Genomic DNA, 20,321 nt, shown 5'->3' with positions numbered 1-20,321 from the left:
CTTGGATTCTCTCCAGGATGATCTGAAGCAGTGTGATCACCCCCCTTTCTCTCTCTCTCTGTCTCTCTGTCTCTCTCTGTCTCTGTCTCTCTGTCTCTCTCTCTCCCTCCCTTCCTCCCTCCCTTCTTCCTCCCCTCTCGATTTTTTAAAAAAGAAAACAAACTATCTTTTTTCATTATACATACCAATTCAAGTTCCCACTCCCTTCCCTCCTTCCATTCCCTTCACTCACCCTCCTACCTTGCCCTGCCCATCCACTCCACAGAGAAGGCAAGGCACATTGCTTTGGGGAAGGCCCAAGGCCCTCCCTATTATATCTAGGCTAAGCAAGGTATCCATCCAAAGAGAATATATTGTTCCCCAAAAGCCAGTATACACAGGAGGGATAAATCTTGGTGTCACTGCCAGTGGTCCCTTATTCTGCCCCGGTTATGCAGCTGTCAACCACATTCAGAGGGACTAGTTTGATCCCATGCGTGTTCCTTCCCTGTCCAGCTAAGTTGTTCAGATCTTTTCTGGGAGTTGGTTTTCTGCCTCACATTTTGCTCATTCTGAAGTTAATGAAAGGTTCTCACTGCCTGAGAGACAGTGGTGGAAGCGCTTGTCCATGCTTGATCTAATAGATGAAAGAGCAAATCAAAACGTATCTCATGTCCTCAATCCTTGCTCATTCTCTGTTTAAACCTAATTTTTGCCAATACCTGAACACTCTTTATTAGCACTAGGGACACCTAGGGACCAAAGGGATGGAAGCTGGAAGAGGGTGGACACTACACACTTTAGACAAAGGGACCAATGGCCCTTGAGCTGGAACTGACCTAAAAGCCTCCTCTCTGAGGACTAGATTTCATGAAACCAGACGGCACCATGCAAGCTTCCAAAGAAGGGAAGCAACCAGTAGCCCTACCCGGCTATGATGCTCATGGATCACAACAACAACTAGCAGGGTACAGTAACCCTTACGGCACACACATACCCTGGTAGTGATAGTTCTTTAATTGGGCTGAAGACCTGCTCAACAAGAGGGAAATCATGCTGGAAATGTTACTGGAAACATAGCCAACTACCCAGAGCTAATGAAGTCAGAGACCACGAAGGAGAAGCTACAACAGCCACTTTATTAAATCAGCATGGTCCCTAACTGCATTCTAAAATATGTGTCCTTCTACCCACAGACTTGTGCGGTCCTCATTCCCTCCCCCCTCATCAAGGAAACTTCTGTTTGCAACAGAAGGAGACCACTTAAGAAAACCACAACCAATGAGATGCAGGGTTGTGGAGCCCAGTCTCAATGGATACGTCTACAAAACAACTCCCACACTCAGGCTCAAAGAGGGGATGGAAAGATTGTAAGAGCCAGAGGAACAGGGACTTAGCTGTCAGATTGGATCTTCTCAAAGTGCCTGCAGCTACACCCATCAAGTTTCAACACCTTGGCTGCCTAAACACCAGCAGAACAGCGATGGCAACAAAGACGTGGCGTTGTGAACTGAGGAAGGCTCAGGAGGCCTCGGCCCCACACAAGGAATGCTGAGGGTGGAGAAAGCCTTTCCCAGGGAAGAACAAACCAACTGATTGTCCAAACCAAATGTCGGCCCTGAAATTATATTCCTACAGGTAACTCTACACAGAACAACCAAGTTGTATTTATGTATTTAGAAACACACACAGGTAACAATGGTTAAAGCAAACAGACACCGTGAATTTGAAAGAGAGAGAGGTGGGGGGGTTATTTGTTTGAAGGAAGTCAAGGGAGAAATGGTGCAATTATATTATAATCTCAAAAAAGAAAAGAAAAATTACAGATACAGAAACAAAGCCAGATGAGCGGCCTAGGCTTCTTAGGACAGGGCGAACATCTGGCTTTATTTCAAATGAAATTCAAAGTCATGGGGTCTAAGAAGAAGAAGGGGTGTGTTTTATTTGCACTACTTGTCTGCTCGTTCTGTCTGGATACCTTGTGGTCTTTTCAGGAAGCTAGTAGTGAAAGCGTCATTTAAATTGGTCTGTAGACCAGTGTGGTCTGCAAAAGAGTGTGTTGCTACCTTTGTGAAATACAGAAATTGAAAGGAAATGTATAGGAAGAATCTAAATATTTTTAAGTTATTTGAAATAAAAGGAAAATTTAAGCAGAATATTCCTTTTATTTTTTAATTTTTACAAAGCAAAAATAGGCTGCAAGTACCTGAGGAACAAAATCCAAATGGTCTTTTACAGCTACTCTGAGATCCACTGTAGTGATTCAGGCGAAGAGTGGTGGGTGTTTAACCAAAAGAGATGGATCAGGCCCCAAAAGACAATTACGTTACTACCCCGGGATCCCAAGACACTGAGAAAGAGATCTGGGCAATTAAGATAAAGAGGTAGGTGTACCTAGGAATGCCTGGAATGCCTGTGCCCACACTGAACGTGAACTTAGCCACACCCTGGAAAGTGACAAGCAATGAGAGAATTTAGTGTTTAAGAAGAATAGTATACAAGCCAGGTGGTTGTGGCACACGCCTTCAATCCCAGCACTTGTGAGGCAGAGGCAGGCAGATCAAGACCAGCCTGGTCTGTAAGAGCTAGTTTCCAGGACAGGCTCCAAAGCTATAGAGAAATCCTTTCTCAAAAAACCAAAAAGAAGAGGAGGAGGAGGAGGAGGAGAAGGAAGAGAAGGAAGAGGAGGAGGAAGAGGAGGAAGTGGAGAAGGAGAAGGCGTGTCCGGTCCCTTCTCTTGTCGTCCCCCTGGTTCCCATTTAGGCTCCTTTGGATTGTTTTGGATCTCCTCTCCATCCACCATTCAAGCAGAGAATCCTGGTTTGTAAGTTTTCCCCCTAAATAAATAACTGTCTATCTCTCAATTCTGAGCCAGTGTGAGATTTCTTTTGAGCGCCCAATATCTCTACCATCAGAAGAAGAAAAATATAATAATATACAACAGTACAGAGTTCCGGCAGTGGAAAGAGGCAACCTTGGATTTAAATTCTCATTTTACCACTATATGATCTTGGAAATCTTACTCTTCTCTAGGTTTCAGATACATCATCTTCAAAGTGAGGACCCAGTCTCTGCCTTCTAAGGTGTTTGTTACAGTGATAGCTCGTGCCTCTTTCTGTGAAGAAAGAACTTCATAGCAACTGCTCAGTTCTGAAGCAAACGGGGTAGACAACCCTACACATCACTTCATTGTCTTTCCCATAGAGACCATCAGGAACAGGGACAGACAAGCCCGCATTTCTGATGAGGAAAATAAGGACTAATGTCTATAGGAAGTCTCCTTCTTGTGCTGCAAGTGAATTCAGTATTGACTCAACCATCTGCTCCTCAGTGAGAACAGCTCATCCAAGAAGTCATGGACGCAGTACAGGGAAAACAGTTACTCTGCTTTTGTCCATATGCAGGGCACACCAAAATGGAGCTCAGAATTCAACACCAGGTTGATTAAGAACTGAGTGAGCCTAACTTCCATGGTACCTACTTAAAGGTAAGACGCCACCAGGCCTCTAACCCCATTCCTCCATCTGTCCTCAACATCTTATTTCCCACCATCCTGACTTCCTTTATCTCCAAGTGGATGTGGTAATTTTCAATAACCCTTTTTTCTTCTCCACCACTGGTTTTAATATTTAAATATTTATTACTTATTACATTAAAGTACATAGGAAATAAAAATGCCTAAGTGTACTACATACAACCAAATCTCTCCTCTTCCTATTTTGGCTTCTTATCGGCCTTTAACACATCTCTACAGTCATTAGTATTATGCTTAGTTTGTAAATAGAGAATAAAAATCAAATAAATGGGAGAAAAAATCCTAGTGCTGAAGGAAGGTCTTCAAATTAAAAGGACATATCAAGAGTATTAAAGGGGAATGAAGTAAGGGAATTCATTCATACATACATACATAGACATACACACTTCCATAGCTACAAAATCAAAGTGGCATGTGACATTTTAGTCTGTTTTCACTCAAAATTAAAATGTAAGGTCTAATGGCTATGAGAAATGTCTTCTGAATTATGAAAAGGTAGTTACAATTTGGGGGCCCTTGCCTAAATACATGGGAGCAGAAATGTTTCCGCTTTCCAAGGTTCTCAGCCTTAGTAATACTTGTATAGATCTTATAGCATTTTTAATCAGAAAACCAGAAATCCAAAATATTGTGACATTTGAAATTTTTTTGACCATCATGTGTGTACTTTAAATTTTTAGGATTTTGAACCAGGCATGGTGGCACATGCCTATAATCTCAGCATATAAGGGACTGAGATAGAAAAGTTCATGAATGAGAAATCAACCTAGGCTAGGTAGTGAGATTCTGACTCAGACAATGAAAAGGCTTCAGATTTTGAATTTACAGATTAGGAAATGTTCTGCCTATAATCTCAATATTATAATATTTTAATTGATTTTTTAACTTTAGAGGGATATTTAAGGTACTAATATTTTTTAAAGGAATATTTATCTGAAATTATAAAAACTTACTTATAAACTTTGGATTTGATTCTTCTACTGAATTGAAATCAAATTAAATGTAATACTCATTTCAGAAAATGTATTTTCTGATAGACTCTGGGGCAGAGATAGACAACCTTTACATAGAAGGAACAGTGTCAGTTTGGCAACTGATTGTTGATTCACATTAGAAATGGACCAATTATACTTTCAAGTCACCAAGAATGAACAGGAAACTTCTCACACAGGTTACTACTACCAAGCAATAAGTACGGCACTCAGGAAACCACTGCAGCATGAAGTTAATGGGAGCACAGCATAAATCAGGGCTTCACCAAGTGAGTGCTCATGGGAAGGAGGCTGCAGGATGAAAGGCGCCCTCTGGAAACATCCTAGAAGAGGTCTGACTTAATTTTGTTCATTTATTTGTTTAGCTAGGACCTTGGGTGGAACTTTCCCCCAACAGTGCCTACTGGCCTGATTCTAAGTGCTGAGAATAAAGGGTACCAGCCCACTGACGGACTTTATGAGCCCCAGTTGGAAACTCAACAGGGAAGCTGTGTTAACACCACAATGCTAGTCTGTAGAACAGTCCAAAGAATGGCGGGATCTTTTGGAGGTAACAAGGAAAGAGGGTATTCAATAAAAAGGGACTGAAACCAGACACCTTTAAAATTCTTACTAATCAAGTAGCACAATTTCCTTTCACAGAGATTAACTTTCACAGACATTATTTTTCTAAAAGCCCATTTTCTCTCTGCTAAAGAGAACAGTTAAATATTGTAAATATTTTTTTCTAGAACCTGTGGAATTTCAGATATAATGGGGAAAGGTGCAGACAAAGTCACCTTGTTTCGTGTTCCTTGTCAAGGAAAGTGACACCTTGTTCCAACTCATCACCTTTAAATTTTCTTTTTCTTAAAGAAAAAAAGTCACAGAGGACAATCCTCTCTGCTCAGGACAGCAAGAACAAGTATCTGCCTTTGTCCCCTTTTCCATATTAGATCATCCACGGCATCTTAGAGAAACAGGCTGGTCCAAAATGGTGATGGCTGGTTTGGGAGAAAGGCCTCATTATCTTCCAAGGTTTTGTTGAGACTTCTGAATGTCAAAGTCCATAGCAGGCTCTCTAAAGTCAAGGGCAACTTTACACCAGTGGTTCACAGGCCAACAACCGGAGAGAGGATGCGATGCAAACAAGCCCCATTAGAAAAGCTTCTCCTGATGCCAGTGTGACCTTAGAAAAAGGACATTCTTTCATCTGAGCAGCAACATTTGTTCTCTGTGACAAGATATCACTCACAAAATTCTGTGCGCCTCAACTGTCTGGTTGAGAAGAGTATATTATATATTGTTGAGATCTTTGGTGAAGCGAAGTCAGAGGAGTGTAATGAAGTCCTGTTCATAACGTTTAACTAAGCTGAGGAGAGACTCTTAGCGAAGGTCTGCAAGGAGAAGACCCAGCTGTGAAGAGGAGGCTGTGTGTTGGCCACTCAGCTTTCTGCCACTGCCCTGCTGGGTGTGCTAGCACACACCTGTACTCCCAGCGAAGCACAATTCATAAAAACTCAGAGACAGATACTGGGGTTCACCCTGAAGATTCAAAAGCAAAGCGGCCAGTCACTAGCCTTGACCTCAGTCCCAAAACGGTGATCCTGCCCCCCTCCAGGAACCTCAGAATGAGACTGTGTCTGAGAGCTGTCTCCTCCCATTTTATAATTCTCTCTAGTTCTGGGATTAAGGGCGTGTACCACTACTGCCCAGATTCTATGGCAAGCTAGTGTGGCACTGGGTTTAAAGGTGTGTGTCAGTGCTGCCTGGTCTGTAAGGCTGGCCAGTGTGACTGTTCTACTTTTCTGATCCCCAGGCAAGCTTTATGTATTAAAATACAGGTGAAATGCCACCACAACACAGAGCGCACACTTGCTAACACACCTGTAAAAACTGAAGCTGAGGCAGTAGCTTTAGGTTCACAACAATTAGCTCTGTTGATTTGTGCCTTTGATGATGCAGTATACATGGCAACAGCATTTAGAGGAAAGCATCTATTTATGTCAAGTCAGGGTGCAGAAGAGGGAGAAGAGAGATCAGGACCCCAGTAACTTGCTTCAAACCCATGTTAATATTTACTCAGTTTCAGTATTTGTTTCATTCTGTTTACTAACTCACTCATTGACAAATATACATGGCAGGGAGATTCTGGTGAAAAGAATAGCATATGTAGTTCCCCAGCTGCTATATATTATGGTAAATCACTCTTGTGAAGCTCTGGGGGCCGACGTAAAGCCCCCAAAGTACAGGTGCTTCTGTATCTAAAGATTTAAAAACACATCAGGGGTCTCCTAGGTCATGTTTTAATGCAGATAATCATCTGATCAACCCGGCTGACATTTATTGTCTACTTTAAATTCAGATGCCACCGTGAGTTCTGTTCAAACAAGACAAGAAAACAGATGTTCAGCTGCAATGAAATCCACTTAACATGCAACACAGTGTCTCCAGTCACCAAGAGGTATGGAACATCCCTCCCAGACAGAATCCTGTTGCCAGAATGGCCTCTGCAGGCAAATTTTTTTCAGTTCATCCCTGACTCCAGGGATCCTCTTTCCATTGTCTGGTTGACTCTGACAATCACACACTACAATGAAGCCTGGCATGATGAGAGCCTGTGACTTAGGGAGATCCTCGGCAGAAGGAGCACCTGTTTGAAGCTAGCATAAGCTGCATAGCAAAACTCTGCAACTAAGAAAGGAAGACAAAGTGGGTAACAAGAAGAATAATGCAGGGAAGGAGGAGTAGAGAAAAAGGGGGAGGAGGAAGAGCTAGTTTCTCAAATACCCAAGACTGTGTAGCCTAATGGTTAAAGCTTGAAGGTTTTTGTGCTAGACGTAGTCTATGACTGCCGCTTGTTCACTCTGAATTGTGGGCAAGTATACAGTCCATCTGTGCCCCTGTCTCCTCAATAACAAAAGCAAGGTTCTGTGGGGTGGTCGCCCTCAGAAGGTTTCTGTGAGGGTGCCATGAACTGTTCACCAGAGCACTTGCCAAATGTTAAGAGGTCAAAAATAACACCTGTGGACAACAGACTATTCCCAAGTCAGTAGGTGATGAGTGTATGACCACCTATGGTAGAAGATCACTTCATATGTGATATCCCAGAGTCATACTGATTCAGTGTCTTGGCTGAGGTCAACAACCACACCAGAACCCAGCTCTCTGTCAGTGCCATTGGGACAAAGCACAAGAACTCAAACCTGGCTCTTCACTTTAATGCATATGATAGGGCATATCTACCTCAGTAATTGTAATTTTTAAACTTCTAAATATTAGCACAGGAATAGATGATTTTATTGGCAGGATGTTAAAGATCTCTTTTGTATACACAGGATCTATATGAGAACAGGATAGGGTTCTAACCATCACACACACTCCTGTCAAAGACTGCCAAGTAGCCCTTGTTAATGAAAACTAGCCTGGGTAATGTCCCAGGGTACCAGACCACAAGAACAAAGCTGGAAGACATCACTGCATACGCTCACACTGCCAGGTCCTGGTGAACCGTCCAATCCTGCCCACCCCACTGCAGGAGGAGGGCATGTTGGACAAGCGGTCGAGACCCCAGAAATGAACCATTTCACAAACCCTCCACTTGGCTACTGGTGTCAGCTCAGCTTACCATACCGATCTACTTCACAAACTCTGCTTCAGTGCCTGACAACCCAGCCCCTCTCATGGCGCTTGGCCTGTCAACAGAAAGCTTACGCCAGCACCACCCCACACCCGCCCAATGCCCCCAGGATGGCTCCACACTTCCCAGCCACCATGCTTCTCCCTTTGCTCCTAGATGCTGTCACAGCTCTGTGACTCTTAGAACTACCACCCCTAAAGCAAACTGTCAAAATCCCTTCCTAGTAATAACAGCCGTTCCGTGAAACCAACCTGCATTCTGATGCCCTTTTCTACCATCGGCTCTCCAGACCCTTCTACATCTATGGCCTCCACCAGTTCATTTTTGCTGTCCATTCATGATGCTTTCTCTTTTACAGACTCATGTTGAGCCTGACTAGCAAGTGGTCAGAAGTGGATAAGCCCTAGTTTCTCAAGAAGCCGAATGGCACAGAAGAAATCCATGTACAGATGCTGGCAAGGAGGGTAATAAAGAATGAAAACACAGCGAAGACACACGATATGCCAGGCTGGCCTAACAGTTAACATATTTTAACTCAGTACTCTAGACACCATCAGTATGCAATGACTGTTTATTATTAACACATTACGAAGGATTACTCTGGGGACCAGGTGGGCTGTTTCATCCTAGATCATGCTGTGAAGCTGTGAACTGATTTTGATTATCTCTTACTGCCTGTTTATAACAATGTCCTTCTAACCCTGCATCCCTAAGTCTACTTTAATTGTTCTTCTTTCGTGAACCAAAACATACACTACAAGTAACAATTTTTGTATCAAATCCTTGCCCACAGCTTTAAGAGCCAGAAATTAAAGATTGATTTGAGTCAGATCTCCCCCAAGAGTAAGCAGCATGCAACATAATGTTGAAGTTCAAAACATCCTTGGGATGGAGGAAATCATAGAAGGCAGAAGGAAAGAGCTTTGGGCCACTCATAGCTCAGCATTTTCCAGCAGCTCACTTCTAAAACCTGTCATATAAACTAGAGTCATCTGTAAGTATGCATGTGTAACAACCACTGTGGATATTATTTTGATAGAATTGCAGGTTAAGTAATTATAAGATCACAGACACACAAAGTGGTCCATCACATGTTTAATTACTTTGTTAATAACCATAAAGGAATTTAGGTTTCCCTCTTTGCAAAATGACATTTGCAATTTCAACTACATTCCAACTTAAATGAAAGGATCCAGTAAGTCCTTTATATGATTCAAGTTTTAAATAATTTGTCAAAAGTTATACTAATTCTGAATACATCAGAGTTTTCTCTGTCTTTCATCAAAATAGTCAGGGAGGATAGTTATCATTCGAAAATGTACACAGTGTTGTACAGGAACGGGAGGAGAAGGAAGAACTTACCTTTGGGATGAAGAAAGGTTTACCACAAAACGCCAGTCAAACTTCGGTTTCCAAGTCTCATACTAGCACCACCCTCATAAATGTTAAATAGCAAACAAACAAAAACGTCCACAAAACAAAGAAAGGAGCCCGATGCTCCCGCAGTTTCTCCCCGCGTGAGACAGTTTTCTCCCCTTACCAAAAGAGGTCCGGAAGAAGGGCAAAAGCACAGGCTAGAGATCTCAGCAGGACAAGGATGATGTCCCCGAGTCTTCAGAACTTACCCAGCTTGGTTCGTTCTCTCAGCACCCTACTTTCCCCACTGTGACAGTTAGGATCAGACGGCGGCTGGGTTTTTGTTGCTGTTTCTATTCTTTGGATCGCAAAGCCCCATTAAAGTTAGACAGTGTTGAATGTGATGTGGCCTCGCCTAGCATGGGGAGTGAGGGTGACCGGAATAAAAAGGTTCAAGCTTGGATTGCCGATTGCTTCTTGGGAAAAAATAAATAAGTAGCAAGTGGCTAGCAGGAGGCGACGTGGGAGACGTGCCTTGCGGATGGCAGGCCGGGAAGGGGCCCACAAACTTTCTCAGCACAGCTGTCCAGATGTGCTTCATCTATTTTCCTGGCGGGGCACTGGCTTGGGCTGCGATTGGCTGTCAAGTCTCCTCCCTGGTCTCCGATTGGTGGAGCAGCCCGCCACTCCTGCGGGCTCTTGTCTGCCTCCGCCCACTGGGCCACTCGCATCCTAGAAAGGAACCTAGCTGGGCGCGCTGTGCAGTCGCTGATGTGGCACTGCGTGGCAGCGGGGGTCTGGGGAGGGGCAGAGGAGAGGTCGCTAGAACTGGGAATTTGCCTCTGTCCTCACCCCCTTGACAGCAGGCCGTGTAAGTAGCTACGTTTGAACTAGGTGATCGCTGTCGTTTTGGGCGACAAGCAAGGCCAGCCATCGGTAGCTTAAGCCACCGGCATTTCCAACTGGAAGGGGTTGGAGATGCGCGCTGCCCACGCCTCCAATAGGGCGGTCCAGGCCCTCCTCGAGGCTTTCGTCATCTACACTTTCTCAGGGGAGAGAAAAATAGATGTCAGTAGTACACTGTTTGGTGGACAGTATTCTAGTGACGGAATTGTGAACTTTTTACGAAAACCCGAACTCATGAGAAATGTGTTCGTTTCTGTGGAAAAATCCTGGGTGGGTGCTAGAAGGAGTGCTTGGGGTTCATTTACGGTTGAGGTGGTTAGTACCTGCGAAGAGAGAACTCTTACTTGGCCTGTGAGAACTGTATAATTACAAGGACGTTTTGATTCTGTGGCAGCAGTTGTAGGATCACGGGGAAAGGGGTGGGGAACAGAAGAGATCTGCAATCAGCAGCCACTGGAATGTGGATGTTGACAGAAACTTGATCTCTGAAATAAGAAGTCAAGGACTCCATTCAATGGGCTGAACAACAGGCCCTGTGCCAGGCCGCTTTTACCTGCACTGTTCTGAATTCCCGCACCCACCTTATAGAGTAGATAAGACCAAAACTCACACCTTATCCCAGCACGCCACAGACGTCTCTAGACAATGTATACTGCATTACTTCACTAGAGTATGTAAACGTGTGTGTCATGTGTCATCAATGTGAGGATGAGGATCTCTTGTGAATGCCTCGTTTTACTGTGTCTAAAGTTTTTGCTACAACGATTATATTCGGTGGGTGTTCCTGTGTTCACTATCTACTGTTATGTAACAGATCACCATAAAGTCGGTACTTGAGGCAGTACACACATATTACGGCACAGTTCTGGAAGACACAAGTCCAGGCTTGACTGGATCATCTACTTTGGGTCTCACAAGAATGCAGATTCAGGCCTGGCGGTGGTGGTGCAGGCCTTTAATCCCAGCACCTGGGAGTTAGAGGCAGGTGGATCTCTGTGAGTTTGAGGCCAGCCTGGTCTATAAGAACTAGTTCCAGGATAGGCAACAAAGCTCCACTGAAAAACCCTGTCTCAAAACAAAACAAAAGATTGCACATTCAGGCAACTGCTGACTTCATTTTCATATGTGGGTTCCAGGAATGGCATTGGGGGGAGCAAACTCTCTAGAAGATTCGCAGCACTTCATCCCTGTAACAGCAAAGAAAACCCACGAAGGAACAGTCCTTGAATGTGGCTGTATGACGTCATTTGTGTCTTATGATAGCTTTCTAAATCATTCGTAACCAGTCATTCTATGGTGGAAAGCAGCTTTGCAATCACGGATGAATTAGATTTTCATAAATTACCATCTCGGGGCATCAGATTTATTGACTACCAGGACAGGCTCCTGTTTACAGGAATGTAGATTTTAGTTTACCCACAGCTGTGCATAACCAACACTCTTGGACTTATACGTAGGCTAGCATGGAGACTCCGAAGGGCTGGCAGTAGAAGGTAGCCTCACTGGAAACCTCAGCATTCCAGAGAACACATCATGGTGAGGCTGTAAGTTTTACTTTTGATCCATCATCTCAGACTTGAAGCTGCGATGCCCTTTCTTTCATCTGAATCTAAAATGTCCCCCAAAGGACATATTGAAGCCTGAGAAAGTGAAACCATTGCAGGAAAGACCTGATAGTAAGAAGTCAGGCCACTAGGGGAATGCGATCTTCAAGTACACCTTGGGCCCCAGCCCTTTCTACTCTCTCTCTCTCTCTCTCTCTCTCTCTCTCTCTCTCTCTCTCTCTCTCTCTCTCTCTCTCCTTACTAGACACAAACAGACTTCCTTTATCATGTGTTTCAGTCGTGATATTCTGCCTCATCACAGGCCCAAAAGTGACTGAGTCAAACACCCATGGGCTGAAATCTCTGAAACTATGAGCCAAGTAAATGTTTCCTGGTTTAAATAGTTTATTTTGTCATGGCGGAAGAAACGCTGGCTACAGAGAAAGTAACTAAAAATGCAAACAGGTATATATATATATATGGGGGCCTAGTAAACTTACTGTTTGCTCCTTCAGTAACCAAGGATGAGTGAGAGAAGGGGAAGTCTAGAAAAAAATATTTTTATACTTCATTTTATAACCACATCACTCCAGCCAAACATTAGCAAAAACCGTAGCCTACTGATGCTCACACATCAGCAAAGTCCAGTGAGCATCCTGCTGTTTGCTCTTACCAGTCTATGATGAGGTAAAAATGCCCAAACTCCTTTAACAAAACAGCAGCAAATATAATGCAGCAATAGGTAAAGAGAATCACACAGAACAAAGTGGGGTTTTTCCAGTGATGCAAGTCCTATTCTGTACCCGAAAACCAATCAGCATAACCCTGCTATAGGTCATAAAATATCCATGTGTGTAGACAAGTACTTAGCAGAATACAGCACCATAAAAATTCCAGAGAAGTGGGAAAACAGAGGAACTTTTAAATTTTGATAAGAGGCACGTACCAGAAAGCTCTTCATGTTTAATGTTTGATGCATGCTTCATGATTACATTTAAGTAACATTTTTTTTTCAGTAGCAAAATTGAGAAAGAGAGCAGACAAATGGTTGTTCAGGTTTAAGGAAGGCGTGGGGTGGGAAGGAAGTGGGTGTGGTTATAAAATGGCATCGTATGAAGTTTTGTGGTGATGGAAGCATTCTGTCTCTTGGCTGTGCTAGGATGTTGCTAGGAAACAACGTGGTGCAGCACAGTAAAGCTGAAGTGGGTAATAGAACCACAGATCTCTTCAGTTTGTTCCTGCTGACGACCTATGCACCTACAACTACTTCAAAAAAACACTTAATTTAAAGAAAGTTTCCGAATCTCTCCCTCACCTCCTCCGAGGTCACATTTCTCGGTACAGCAGTTTGGCCCCTAGTGAAGCCCTCTCCAGAATGAAATCCTCTTTCTGCTGCTCCTGGGTAAAGTCCTGGATGAAAGAGGATGAGGATTATTATTTTTTTAATTGGAAGTTTGGGGTTCTGCCCTGACTATCATGGAGCATGATGTTCATTATTCCTTTAATGGCAACACCAGGCCAACCGGATTCACCCTGTAGTCTGTAGTCATACTTACTATATTGACATTGTCCGAGATAATAAGCATAATTAACACTTGGCTGAGTGTTCTGCTCACTGAGTCCTCCCACCGGAGGTTGTATGCACCCAAGAGGGGTCCTCCAGAATTTCTGTAGGCTTTATTGCAAAGTACTTGTCCTTCTTGTGACTGAGCCTCTGGACAAAGACGCTTGATGTGAATAATGAGTAATGGAACCTAGATGAGGCTGTGGACGCCTTGGTTTTGCTGTGGCAGAAGCAGACCAGAAACTGTCGTGAACATAAGCAACACCTTTGATTTTGAGACAAAGAGGAAGAAGGGCATTAATGATACTGGTTTTTTTCTCTCAGAGTTGTCCTGAAGCCTCCCCTATCCGTTGAACATGCCTTGATGCTGCTCTCCCAAATCGCTGCAAGAACCTCACGTTCTCTCATCCCAACGATATCCATTACAATTTAATAGCCATTCCTTTTAGCATTGCTAGGTCTATCTAAAACATCAAACAGCAGGGATGGCATATACTTCCCATGGGAAGCACGTGTTCACACCCTTGGATGTCTTCTTTACTTTTGTCAATCACACTTTGGTATAAACAATGCCCCTCAGCTAGTGACAGGGACAAACAGGGCAACTTGGACCAGCTACCCTGTAATCATTCTTCACCCAAAGACCAGCCCCAAACATTGTAACTTAACTGGAACTCCAACTTACTAATTAGTGAGTCAGCAGGCCACACTGGAAACACTGGCGTATGTACCTGACCACCCATTCTCTACTGATACAGGCTGCTCCAAGAACACCAGTGATTGTCAGCAACATTGGCATTTCTAGTAATGTCCTGTATGTCTCCAAAGCTGTATTCCTTTTCTTTCTTTCTGTTTTATCTCTCTCTCTCTCTCTCTCTCTCTCTCTCTCTCTCTCTCTCTCTCTCTCTCTCTTCTATCACCTATCTATCTATCATCCATCCATCCATCCATCCACCCACCCACTTATCCATCCACCCACCCACACACCCATCTATCTATCTATCTATCTATCTATCTATCTATCTATCTATCTATCTATCATCTATCATCCATCTATCTATCTATCCATCCATCCATCCACCCACCCACTTATCCGTCCACCCACCCACCCACCCACCCACCCACCCACCCACCCACCCACCCATCTATCTATCTATCTATCTATCTATCTATCTATCTATCTATCTATCTATCTATTTTTTGGTTTTTTGAGACAGAGTTTCTCAATAGCTTTGGAGCCTGTCCTGGAACTAGCACTTGTAGTCCAGGCTGGTCTCAAACTCACAGAGATTCACCTGCCTCTGCCTCCCGAGTGCTTGATTAAAGGAGTGTGCCACCACCACCCGGCTAAGGCTGGCTGTATTTCTTAAGTGGAACCAGTACTAACTTCTTTCTCTCCCTAAAACACAGTAAGCTCTACCTTAAAGGTGATCAAAAAGTGCTTTAACAAATATAACCATGCAACTTTGATTACTGAGATGGTCTCTTTGGAAAAGAAAACAAAGGGCTGGAGAGATGACTCAGTGGTAAGGCACTCACTGCCAGGTGTGATGCTGTGAGTTTGATCTCCCTTGCTGGGACAAGAAAACTAACTCCCACAGTTTTCTGGTGTGGGAGAATTGTCTGTATTCTGTCAATCATATTTTAATAAAACACTGATTGGCCAGGCAGGCAGTATAGGCGGGAAAGCCAGACAGGAAGTAGGGGTAGAGCAAAGAGACTGGGAGTATTCGAGGAAGCAGAAAGCTTCCTCTGCACTCCTGCGCAGACCACCGGAGAGGAAAGATGTAAGCTGCCCTACTGGAAAAGGTACTGAGCCATGTGCTAACGTAGATAAGGATAATGGGGTAACATAAGTTATAAGAGCTAATAAGTAGCCTGACCTAATGGGCCAATCAGTTTATAATCTTATGGAGTCCCGTCTGTGATTTTCCTTGGGGTATGCCAGTTGTGGGGTACTGGGTGGGACAGAAACCCCAACATGCCGGCCCTCATGTTACAGTTTTCCTCTGACCTCCACATGTGCATTTTGCGTGTGTAAACATACACACTAAAAAAACCAAATAGACAAATAAATAAAATTTTAGAGAAGGGGATTTCCTTCATTATTTGGAGGAACTTTCTAGAAAGTTAAGTGACAGATTACTTCGAACATCCTATTGGCAGTTTTATTTACACTCAAAATTATTCAGTTAGAAAAGGGGTATAAGCTTTACTGCTTACTTTAAATGAAATAATTACCAACATCACCTTGATCCTTACAGTTAGTTAAAGTTCAGGTTTCTGGCATGGATGTTGTGGATTTAGCCCTTGCCACTCACAATGAACTCTGCATAATCACTCTCTATCCTGTTGAATCTGTGTAAATGCTGTGCACTAAGTGAAATGGTAAAGAACGAGAGAAACAGAGAAAGACATGGTGTGGGGGTGCCATTGGCTTTATAAGGCGGATCGTAATGGCTTCTGCCATTTATACACCTGGTTTGATCCGAGGGGTCTCTGCAGGAAGAGAAATGGGTCTTGCATCCATACTATAGGGCAGGAGATGTTTGAAGTGCTGCTGATGTCGCTATACAAGACTCGTGAGATAGACTTTGTCCCTGCCTCCATTGATTGTATTAGTAGGCTGGTTAATATATAACAACAGGAAGACATGTTTCTAGTGAAGATGGTGTAAAAGCAAGGGATGGATGTTGTTAGGAGACATTTTTCCCATAAATGTCCCAATAACAGAAGAATTGACAGCTCTTTCCCAAATATCTTCTCCATAATGTTTATGCAACCTAAAAAAGTGTCTCCTGGTGAAATTGCCCTTTTATTTCATAACAAAAATAGTGTCTTGTTCCAGTGCAAAATATGAAAGATTTTCTTTCAGTATTAGGGCTTTCTATGGTTGGGAAGCCACTAAATAAATAAATAACCATTCATCCCCTGATCTTCGTTGTATATCCTGTAGGGTTGGGGATCCTGGGAACCAGCACAAATACTGATGCTCTAGCTACTGATGTCATTGTGAATGATAAACTCTACTTCATCTCTGACTCCAGAGTATCCATGAAACTGCAGCAGAGTAATTTAAGTACAGCACAAAATCTCAGGACTTTCTCCCAGATTTCCTGGCTCTCAGCGTGGATACCTATTGATCAAAACCCTATCGTTGCTACTCTAGGTTTTTGCTTCCAATTACTATCTTTCATGTTTTTCATGATCTAGATTCTTTAAGATTCCTGGTCACTTGCTTTGCATAGTTTCTCTCAATTGAGATTTTCTTGATTCTCCTATGACTTATGCAGTTTTGAAAGCAATACCACAACAGCAAACCTGTACCCCTTTCAGTGTATCTTCCCATTCATCTGTCCCACCTCTTGTGATTTTCTTTTTACCCCTTAGTAAGATGTCGTCTACCAGGCTTTCTACCATGTAGTAAATTGTCCATGTTTGTATAATTATATATGTCAATTATGCATATTTGTACTTCTTAAGTAGTAAATATTTTGTATGAGAATATTTATAAAACATGTCTTTATTTGTGAACTGGCTTTTCCTTGTACCCAAATGATTTGTTTATTTATCTGTATTATCTATATGGAATCCCAGATTCTCATGTTAATGAGTAACATTGCAAAATTATTATTTTTTGAGTCTTAAAATTCCCCAGACTTTACAAAAAGGAGTATTTTAATTTAGCGGCTCATAGTGTTTTGAGCCACATTTCATGTCTCCCAGGCTGACCTTGGTATGTAACTAAGGATAATCTTAAACTGCTGATCCCCATACATCCACCTGCTGAGTGCTGGGGTTGCAGGCATGAGCCATCACATCCGGTTCATGTGGTACAGGGATCAAACCCAGGGCTTTATGCATTCTAGCCCAGCACAATCTCACATTCTCAGCCTCTAATGTGTCTTTTCCACATGTCCTGAGGTGCAATTGTGCATTGTCTTGTTTTCTGGTTCAAGAATACAATACAGGTTCAATGGATATTTTCCTAAACCAGCATTGGTATCTGTCACTTATTTCTGTGCTATCTGTGCTTCCTTTTAGTGGAAAATAGTACTTAGGGAAAATAATATCTCAAAGTGAGGTGTATTCCTTATTGAGATGCCATTGTTTTCGTCTCTCTCAATGAACAAGCATGTATGTATAAAATACATCATTGTTAATTGATTGATCTAGATAGTTATGGTTTGATAGCATTTAAGAAAGGTTGTCATAATTTTTAAAATAAGTAACGTAGCACAAAGTATAATGGGCATTTTGTGTGGGCATTTTGTGTGAAATTTCAAAGATATGTGCACATATATGCTTTTACATATATATACACACACATATTTAAAATCTCCTATTTTAATTTAACATCAAAGGGTATTTTCAGCATTTCTTTACAATATGCACACACATATACACCCTAACACACCTGCCTACTTTTCATATATATGTAACTCTCTGATAGTGAGAAAATTATCTCAAACTAATTCCATATTTATTTATGTACATACATAATTAATACTCTTGAATTTAATGAATTTTCTAACGGTCCCAGATGAATCATCAATTCTGAGACATACAGACTACTACATAAATCACACACACACACTTCTGTATACACATACCTCTTCATAGGCACAGATCAAAAATAATTACTCTAATTCGTAGCCTCTTGGAAGAAAAAAAGATATGTGATAAAGAAGAGAGGAGAGAGGAGGGATGGTTTTGGACCATTCAGTATGAGAAAAAAAAGTAGAGAGGAATGAAGGAACTAAAGAAAAAAAGGGAGGAAAAGAGGAGAGATGAAGGGAGAGGAGAGAGAGGACTAGGTGTAGAAGGATAGAGCGACAGAAATAACACAGGTTACTACTATACAATTTCTTAATGAACTCAAAACTGCTTCCCAAAACAACCACAAAAAAAAAGACCCAGACCTTTGACAAAATCTAGTATCACATAATGACCAAATTCATGGAGAGACTAGAGATGAAGGGAACAAGTCTCAACATAAGAAAGTCTATATAAGAAGCCTATAGTCAACATTGTGCTTACTGGAGAAAAACCAGAACCTCCCTGTTAAGGTTAGGGTGTTTATTCTTTCTCTATTCCTATTCAGTATTGTACATGAGGCCTTACCTAGAACAATAAGAGAAGAAACTAGAATAAAGTGGATATAAATAGGAACAGAAGAAAATAAAGAACCTCTATTTGAAGATTATAGATTCGATGTATATGATTCTACAGACTCCATCAAAAAATAAATAAAAATAAAAAACTTAGAGCTGAAATAATTCAACAATGTAGCAGGCTACAAAATTACCACACCTAAATTAGTAACCTTACTATGTATCAAGGGCAACCATTTTGAAAAAGAAATCAGAACAATAATCTCTTTACAAGAGATATGCAAACACTCACAACCTGCCAATAAACCTACATAGCATAGAAAATTTAAAACATTTATAATAAAAATTGCAGATATTGACAAAGAAGTTGGGGAAGATGCTCTTGGAGGGAAAGACATCCGTATTCATGGATCAAAATTAATGTTGTGAAAGTACCCATTCTAAAAAAGTAATCTACAGCCTCAGTGCAAGCTCTATCAAATTTCCAGGTTCATTCTTCACAGACATAGAAAAATCTTAAAATTTATATGGAAGAATAAAAGGATGATCTCAGAGAGTTCATAGCAGTTGAGGGATTCTGGAGGAAGGGAGTCATTGTCTTCAGTGACATAAACACTGTTGAGTTTCTCAGGCTCCAGCAGATAGCTTTACACCTATGCCCATAAGACGGGCCCTGTTTAAACAAAATGGTTCAAAAGGTAAAAACAAAAACTCATTAAAGTGGCATTAAGAATTGATAAAAGAGTGCGAGTTATGGGGTCTGTGTTTGTCACATCAGGCTCTGTGAGCCCCCATAAGCCCTGCTTAGTTGATTTTTTACGCCATATTCTCTTGGTGTCTTCAACACCATTGGCCCCTACAGTTCTCCCTCCCCCTCTTCTTTGGGGTTTCAGGGGCTCCAAGGGGAGGACCCTGTTGAAGAACTTCAATTTGTTCTCTCTCTTCACTTAGTGCTTGACTGTAGCTTTCTGTATCTGCTTCCATCAGCTGCCAGAGGAACCCTCTCTGATAACTGGAGACACACTGATATATGAGTATAGCAGAATATCCCTAATGGCTAACATTTTAAAGAGAATCTGACAAAAAGTTCATAGGACATCACTTAGAATGCTGTGACCTTGGAATGCAGGATCGTGAGGAACGATGGACGCCACAGCTGGTTATTTCACAAACGTGGGACTGTGCCCCATCTCAGGGAACTACAGTGACATCATTCAGGAGCGGAGACAGATCTTTTCTCCTGCAAACCTGAGGGAAAAAGAAAATAAGGAATGAAATTCTACCAATGGATAGATTTCAATTTAGGATTAAGAATGTCCATGCTTTATTTGAGGGAGATAGACAGAGAGAGGAGGCAGGATATTACCAATGCCGATTATCAAAATTCTACCAAGCTGGATATGTCTGGTATATCAAAAGCCCAATAGAAGTTTCCCCTGCCTCAGACAGTTACTCTAGAATCCAGTGGTCTTTAAAAGTCTCTAATTTTGTTTTACTCATATCCCATCTTTTCCATTTGCTCCCATACTTCTCTGAAAACAGTGACTAATCATTTTACTACAGTTACAAACCGAAGGATACAAAGGAAAGCCACTGTTGGTAAGAACACAGTAAAGGATGGGTACCTAGTAGCTAGCCATGGTTAACAGAGACGTGTCAGAGATGACAAGAGGGTCCTGGAGCAGCATATGGCTCCTTCACCATATTAAAAG

At 42.2% G+C, this 20,321-nt stretch overlaps 1 protein-coding gene across 2 annotated transcripts in view; it reads right to left on the bottom strand.

Annotated features, from left to right (window-relative positions):
• The window catches only part of LOC125392867 (transmembrane protein 45A-like), a 77,134-nt gene extending 67,061 nt beyond the window's left edge, over window positions 1-10,073 (bottom strand). The window contains exon 1 of one of the 2 annotated variants that reach the window (XM_048422849.3): window positions 9,751-10,073. The gene's annotated coding sequence lies outside the window, so the exon portion shown is untranslated. Of the gene's footprint in view, window positions 1-9,487; window positions 9,705-9,750 lie in introns of those variants that run through there. The other variant, XM_048422852.3, reaches the window with a different exon arrangement.
• Window positions 10,074-20,321: the final 10,248 nt, after the last annotated feature.

Source organism: Myodes glareolus, chromosome 2 (genome assembly GCF_982192425.1).
Source record: "Myodes glareolus chromosome 2, mMyoGla1.1, whole genome shotgun sequence".
NCBI lineage: Eukaryota > Metazoa > Chordata > Mammalia > Rodentia > Cricetidae > Myodes > Myodes glareolus.
The sequence above is the reverse complement of the archived record's forward strand: the minus strand, read 5'-3'. Positions and strand labels throughout refer to the sequence as shown.